This window comes from Rana temporaria, chromosome 1 (genome assembly GCF_905171775.1).
Source record: "Rana temporaria chromosome 1, aRanTem1.1, whole genome shotgun sequence".
Taxonomy (NCBI): domain Eukaryota; kingdom Metazoa; phylum Chordata; class Amphibia; order Anura; family Ranidae; genus Rana; species Rana temporaria.
Window position 1 is genome coordinate 580,409,709 of NC_053489.1, and position 8,488 is coordinate 580,418,196.

The following is an 8,488-nucleotide window of genomic DNA, read 5'->3' on the forward strand; positions in this document are numbered from 1 at the left end:
AGCGCATCACTTCCTGGTTCCCTCACCGAGGATGGCGGGGGGGGGCAGCAGAGTGACGAGCGATCGCTCGTCCTCTGCTGCGGACGCCGCTGGACTCCAGGACAGGTAAGTGACCTAATATTAAAAGTCAGCAGCTGCAGTATTTGTAGCTGCTGGCTTTTAATAATTTTTTTTCAGCGGACATCCGCTTTAAGCCCTGTACCATTTTGCTGGTCAATGATCGGGCCACTTTTTGCGATTCGGCACTGCGTTGTTTTAACTGACAATTGCGCGGTTGTGCGACGTGGCTCCCAAACAAAATTCATGTCCTTTTTTTCCACACAAATAGAGCTTTCTTTTTATGGTATTTTGTGGTATGTGATCACCTCTGCGTTTTTTATTTTTTGCACTATAAACAAAAATAGAGCGACAAAATGCAATATTTTTTATTTTTAGCTATAATAAATATCCCCCAAAAAATATATATATTAAAAACGTTTTCCTCAGTTTAGGCCGATATGTATTCTTCTACATATTTTTGGTAAAAAAAATCGCAATAAGCGTTTATTGATTGGTTTGCACAAAAGTTATAGTGTCTACAAAATAGGGGATAGATTTATGGCATTTTTATTAATAATTAGTTTTTTTTACTAGTAATGGCGGCAATCAGCTATTTTTATCGTGACTGCGACATTATGGCGGACACATCGGACACTTTTGACAAATTTTTGAGACCATTGTAATTTTTACAGCGATCAGTGCTATAAAAATGTACTGATTACTGTGAAAATAACACTGTCAGCAAAGGGGTTAACCACTAGGTGGTGCTGAAGGGGTTAAGGGTTCCTAGGGATGTGTTCTAACTGTAGGGGAGATGGGCGGTGTGTGACACTACAGTGATCACAGCTTCCGATTACAGGAAGCTGTGTACACTGTCCTGTCACTAAGAAGACTGGGGAAATGCTTGTTTACATTACATTCATTTAGGCTGGATTCACATCTATGCAGTTTTAGTGATTTTTGCATTTTGCAAATTTGCACTACAGTCCATTTACCATGGTTTCCTATGGAACACGTTCTGCAGTGCAAAATGCAAAAAGCACTAAAAATGCATAGGTGTGAATCCAGCCTTATATCTGTATAAAGAAAAAAGGGTGCAGCCTTAAGCCTCATACACATGATCGGATTTCCATCGGACAAATCGTAGGACATTTGTCCAAAGGGCGTTGGCCATGAATTTGTCTTGCATACAAACGGCAAACAATTGTTGGCCAACAAACAGGAAACTACGTGTTTTTTCAGCTCTTTCGCGACACCCTTTGGGCAACTTATGCTAATGTTGTGTTATGGTTAGCATTGCTTCCGAGCATGCGTGTTTGTACTTTGGATTTTTTTCCGATGGACTTCTGTACACACGATCGGATAATCCGACAACACACATTTGTTGTTGGAAAATTTTAAAGCGTGCTATCCCACATTTGTTGGCGGAAATTCCGACAACAATTGTCCGATGAAGCATACAAACGGTTGGATTTTCCAACAACAGCCTGTCATCACACAATTCTCAACGGAAAATCCGATCGTGTGTACGGGCCTTTATCCTGTTTATAAAAACAGACCTGAATGGAAATGGATGTAGGCGGATGTGAACAAATGATCATCTATTTGCATCCGCCTGCTCACAGACATGCACTATAGTTCAATCTGGATCCGTCTGAAAAACTGACAGACGCATCCAGACTGAACGCTCATGTGAAAGGGTCCATTTTTTTTGGAAAAATGTTTTATGACAAGGTTAGATGGGCAATTTTGGGCATTGTTGAGAGATTTCCCTGATGGTAGTTTCATGCCAGCTACCCTGGCAGATGAGTAAACTACACTCTATTAGCTAGATTCACAAAGAGTTAAGCCGGCGTATCAGTAGATACGCCATCGTAACTCTGAATCTAAGCCGTCGTACATTTAAGTGTATTCTGCGCCGTCGTATCTTAGCTGTCTAGTTCCGCCGGCCGCTAGGGGCGTGAACGCTGATTTACGCCTAGAAGGCGTAAATCAGCGAGATACGCCTATTCACGAACGTACACTTGCCCGTCGCAGTAAAGATACGCCCTTTTACGTAAGGCGTTTTCCGGCGTAAAGTTAGTCGAACAAATAGCTGGCCTAGCCAATGTTAAGTATGGACGTCGTTCCCGCGTCGAATTTTGAAAATTTTACGTTGTTTGCGTAAGTCATCCGTGAATGAGGCTGGACATAATTTACGTTCACGTCCAAACCAATAAGTCCTTGCGGCGTACTTTTTTTTTTTTACTTGGAAAAACCAACTTTATTTATTCAAGGCACATATTACAAGACAGGTCAAATACATTTGACAATAAAAATACAGTGTCAAAGGTGAAATGCATGTTCATTCTTTGGTTACTTAGATACCACGGGTCCTACATTCACATATTCAAGAGGACAGAGGAGCATTTTAATGTGGAACGATCCCCAGATATGGCACAATCAGACACACGTTTCTCCATCCTCTAGCCATCTGTCCCAAACCTTGGAATACTTCTGTGTGGAGCCCCTGTGTGTATAAATCAGTTTCTTAAATGGTAAAATGTCATTAACAGCCTTTTTCCACATCCGTAGAGTGGGGGGCATATCCTGCATCCATCTCTGGGCAATTACTTTACGAGCTAAAAATAATGTTTCAGATATGAAGATTGTGTGATATTTATCCACCTCTATGTCAGGCAACAGCCCCAAGATACACAGCTTAGGGTCAAGTACCACAGGGGATCCCATATTGTCATGCAGAAAGCGGACAACCTGCGTCCAGTAAGTCTGAATATTTGGACAACTCCAAATGAGATGATAAAAAGTGGCACTCGTGGACTGACACAGACGACAGGTCGGATTGGGCGTGCGGTGGAACTTGGCCAGTCTCAGCGGTGTCAGGTAGGCTCTATGAACAATGTAAAGTTGCGTCAGTCTGTCTGACAGTTTAGGTGATGTAGCCTTGGTCCCCTCCAATATTTCGTCCCAATCTGCACCCTCTATTGGGCCTACGTCCCTCTCCCAAGCCGTCTTAGCCTTCTGAGTAATGGCTACTGTACCCCGATGTCTAATGGTGCGGTACAGGTGCGAAATAAGTTTAGAGGGATCGCTCCCCATAACAATATCTAGCACCGGCGGGGGTTCTGTCTCCACCTCCAGAGATGGTAGCTGGGTTCGGAGTGCATGCCGGAGCTGCAGGTGTTTAAATACTAAGTGCTGTGGGAGCGAGAATTCCTCTCTAAGTGCGTGAAACTGCTTAATCCCTGAGCCTGATAGGACTTGGTGCAGGTATATTATTCCGTGTCTGGCCCACACTACCGAGTCAGGGACCCCTGCTAGTTCTGGCATATGGCTGTTAAGCCACAGTGGAGTATGGGAATAAAATTTCCCAACATTCTGTTTTTTAAGGGATATTTCCCAGACCTGTTGGTGATGCTTTAACATCCCCGAGTTGTACCTCGCGGTCTGTTTTTGCATTTGTTTCCCACGGAGGATTGACTGAAGTGGTGTATGCGCCGGGTGCCCGGGTTTGTCGCAAACTAAAGCCCTGTAGCGTTGAAGTTCCGAGGTATTGAAGTGATATAAGTGAGAGAGCTGTGCGGCCAAGTAATACTCATGGAGATCTGGGAGGGAAACACCTCCCATGTCCGTTGGGTTCTTTAAAATGTGCCAGGCAAGTTTGTGTCTACCACTTCCCCAAACAAAGGAATTCAGAATAGCTTCCATTTGCTTGAAGATTTTTAAGGGAATGTATAGAGGGGCGTGCCACACCATATATAGAATTTTGGGCAAAATAATCATTTTTATAATATTTATACGCCCCATCACCCCTAAGGGTAATCTAGCCCACGTTTGCGTTTTGAGTTTGATCATGTCAAACAACGGTGCCACATTCAGAGGTGTATAGTCTGTTAGTCTCCTGGTGACCTCAACTCCTAGATACCTAATCCTGGACACTCTGGAGAGCGGCAGTGGTGGGGTGACCACTGGGGGGGGGAAGACATCTATGGGGAGAATTTGGGACTTGTCCCAATTTATGCGCAGTCCCGAATAACCACCCATTCGTTCAATAAGTTGCAGCGCTGTTTGCAGTGATGGTCCCTGATCTGCCAAGTATAGAATGGTATCATCCGCATATAGGCCTATCTTATCGACAGTGTTACCCCGACGCAAACCCTGAATATCAGGGTGTGCTCTAATTGCGATAGCCAGTGGTTCAGCGGCCAAGGCATACAGCAAGGGGGAGAGGGGACATCCCTGACGGGTACCCCTCTCTAGAGGAAACCGCTCTGAGAGCCACCCATTAACAAAGATTCTTGCCTTGGGAGTCTGATAAAGGAGTTGCACCCATTTTATGAAATGCGGTCCAAAGCCATAATTATGTAAGCATTCCCATAGGTAGGGCCACTCAACTGAGTCGAAGGCCTTGGCCGTATCTAGTGCCACCACCACCCTGGTTCCTGAGTTATCATGATGCGCCTGAATATTCATGTACAATCGTCTAATGTTCATGGCCGTATTCTTCCCTGGCATGAACCCTGTTTGGTCCCTGTGAATAAGTGATAATATGACAGCATTCAGCCTATTTGCTAGTATTTTAGCAAGGATTTTAATATCCACCTGGAGTAGCGAAATTGGTCTATACGATTCAGGGTAGTGGGGGTCCTTACCAGGTTTGGGGAGTACTATGATTTGGGCTTCTTGCATGGATTCAGGGAGTATGTTAGTAGTAAAGATGGACTGATACAGGGCCTTTAGCCTGGGAACAAGTATATCTGAATATGTAGCATAGAATTCTAGAGGGAGTCCGTCCATACCTGGTGCTTTAGATTTGGCTAGTTGGGCAATCGCCTCGGCAATATCATTTGCCACAATAGGCGCATCTAATAGTTTAGCCTGCTCTTGGTTAAGCCGAGGAAACTCAATAGTGGCCAAATAGGACCGCAATTCCTCAGGTGTGTGGGTTCCCTGAGACCTATAGAGGTTACTATAGAAGTGCTGAAATTTAGCTGCAACATGACTTGGGTCGGTAACACTACATCCATTAGAGTCAGTAAGCGAAACCACAACCGGTGGCCTATCATCCAAATGAGCCAGATATGCCAGCAGTTTCCCCGCCCTCTCCCCTTGCTCATACACTCTCTGCCTGCAGAAAAAAACCCGCTGTTTAGCTTTCTCCGTGTGCAATTGCGTGACCACCCGTGACTGGAGTCTGACTCTATCAAGATTTTCAGGGGTTGGACTGGCTGAATACTCGGCTTCTAAATCTCGAAGTTTGTCTGACGTTTCATACAGTATAGCCGTAGAAACTCTTTTATGCCTATTTATTCTGGCAGATAATAGCCTACGGGCGTGCGCTTTAAAGTCGTCCCAGTGTGAATTTAGATCATAGGGCCCCTGCAGTCCATCAAAAAAGAATAGCAGTTCTCTCTCTATGGACTCCTGGTCCGTGAGGAGCGACAACCAGTGGGGGTTAAGTCTCCACAGGCGCTCAGGGGAGGCCACCCGAAGAGACACCGTCATCCAGCACGGGGAGTGGTCTGACAGGATCCTGGGGGCAAACCCTGAGCCTGTAACCCTAGGCAGCAGCGCCCTGGAAACGAGAATATAATCTATCCTGGACATTGTGTTGTGGCTAGCCGAGTAACATGTGTATGCTCTGGTCGTGGGGTTGTTGTGTCTCCAGACGTCAATAAGGGCAAACTCCGTCAACGTACGACTTAGTCTAGTGTGTAATGGCTCGTCCGAGCCAGGGTCAGCCCGCATAGGGCGATCAAGTGATGGTGTCATTGTATTGTTAAAGTCCCCCATCCACACCACCGGTAGCGATGGGCATCGAGCCATGTATGCAAGGCCCTCCGTCACCACATCCGATCTGTAAGGAGGGGGGATGTAGCTAGCTAGAATCAGTATAGGGGCACCCCCCACAGTGGCATGCATAAAAAGGTATCTACCCTGCCGATCCGACTCTACCGACACCAGCTCAAAGGGAGTAGATTTAGCAACCAGTACCGTAACCCCCCTAGACATGCTGGTATGTGTGCTATGGTATGCCCATCCCACCCAGGGGCGTTTCAAGGCTGCCTGTAAGTGACCCGTGACATGCGTTTCCACTAAGGCGATGATGTCGGCCCTCTGACCCTTGAGATAGTTTAGTACAGCCGTACGTTTGATTTTATCCCGCATTCCCCGCACATTCCATAGTATGAATTTAATATCTGCCATACTGCCTAGAGGTGTAACCTATGTGCACGGATCCGCAGGGTAACATCCCTATCATGAGGGGTCTCAGGATCAGCACGCAAATACCTACACATATTACAGGCAGTTCCCGTGCCAATGCAGTTCCATCATTCTCATTACTAAACAAACATATTGCATATTTGGTGAGTGCCCGTTCAAAATCATTCCAAGTAAGTAACATTTGCACAACGGTGCCAACAGTCCCAATGCTTTGATCCAAGGATCCAGCATTTTCCTTCCCTCCCAGCTTCTCACCTCCCCAACTTGGTGGAAGCATACAGTCCCTTGCAACCTTTGTTAAACTTAGCTTCCAGCCATCAACATTAGCTGGAGGTATTATACTTATAAGGTAGTAATCAAAAAGACATAAAAAAATGAACAAACAATAGGGGTTGCAAACATAATGGGGGCGATTTATCACTGTGTAGCGCAAGAACAGGGCACTAGACATGTCCCACATGTCTCTTCCTGAGTGAGACTCACGCTGCAAGGATACATAGTCAATTCTGCGTTCTTAAGTTCTTGGGGGCCTCAGCCCTATGGTATCTCTATAGAGGTGCTGTGGAAGCAACTAGGGGTATGCGGTGTTAGACTCTGTGGTCCAATCAGCTCCAGGCCAAGGGCCATGTGTCCAGGAGTATTGCCAAGCCACGCCCCCCCCCATCCCCAGGGAATCGTGAGGTCCGAGCCCCCAATGATGGGGCCTCCATACACACATCCTAAGATGCGCGGGCAAACAGTGTTTTTTTTGGGGGGGGCCCTGGAGAGAGGCAAATAGAGGGAGCTTGTGTGCGTATAAACAAAAGGGTAGTGAGATAGAACTATCCCCCACAGCAAAGGGGAACATTTAAAAAACAGAGTGGGGCCCGCCATTATCTGGCAACAACAAAACTCACATTATCGGGCCATTCAGTTGTTCAGTCAACCGGGCGTCCTCGCTGATCCAGCCAATGCGCCGCCGCCTCTGGGTCTTCAAAAAATAGGGCTCTGCCATTCTCCTCCACTCTCAATCTGGCCGGGAACAACATAGCATATTTAAGGTGTACCACCCTGAGCCGCCGCTTCACATCCAGGAATTGTGCCCTCTTTCTTTGGACTTCATTAGAGAAGTCGGGAAACACTGCAATATGGCCGCTCCCCAGGGCGATGTTACCCCTCTCTCTAGACAACCGAAGGATTTTATCTCTGTCTCTGAAATTAAGAAACTTGGCGATAAAGGTCCTGGGGGGGGCTCCCGCAGGTGGAGGTTTAGCTGGGATGCGGTGTGCCCTCTCCACTGCAAACATAGCAGAAAAGGCTTCCCTTCCAAAATGTTGGATCAGAAGGGACTCCAGGTATTCAGCGGGGTTGTTACCTTCAGCCTTTTCAGGTAGACCGATGAACCGGAGGTTGCAGCGTCTCAGACGGTTTTCCATGTCGTCCTGATGAGCGTGTAGCTGGTGGATCTGGTGTTGCAGGTCTTCTGTAGTGTGGCTCAGGGGGTGCAGGATGTCCTCCACCGCTCCGATACGCGTCTCAGCCTCGGTGACCCTGTCCTTTACCTTAGATAGGTCCTGGCGCAGGAGAGAGATGTCAATCTTGACCTCATCTATTTTGGCGGTAAGTGTTCCCTGCAGCGATGCAATAGCATCTAGTACCTTGGCTGTATCCGCGCCCTGCTGGACTGTCGCGGAGCTTGTGGCGTCACCATCTTTGGCCTGTGGCTCCTGATCCTGATGGCGGTATTTTGCCAGCTTGTCCACCGCCTCAGAGGCCCTCTTCGGCGGAGACATGTTCTCCCCCTGTTCCGGAGTGTGACCAGGCTGTCACCGAGCGGCGGCTCCCGAGTAAAGTCCACAGACTGTGCCCCAGGGCAATCGCAGGGTCCGCCCGCAACCCCACCGAGGTCCCAGGCAGGTTAGTGTGTCTCCAGGCCGATCCCCCCAGGGGGGGTGGATTGCTGAGGTGCCAGGGATAGCAGGCACAAGTTCTGGAGGCCGTCTCCGGGTGGACCAAGATGGCCGCCGACCCAAGAACCAGGCCGGAATTCCGGACCCTCCCGTGGCAAGGGACAGGGCAAGGCGCACCTCAGCGATGTCCCCAGGCCTTCCGGTCACCGTTGCAGGGGGTGATGGAGTGTCAAGGTGTCCGGGGGAGCAGCAGCATGGACAGGAGGTCGCCGCCGGGAGTACCAATATGGCCGCCGTCACGAGGTTCAAGCCGAAATCGCGGGCCCTCCAGCGTC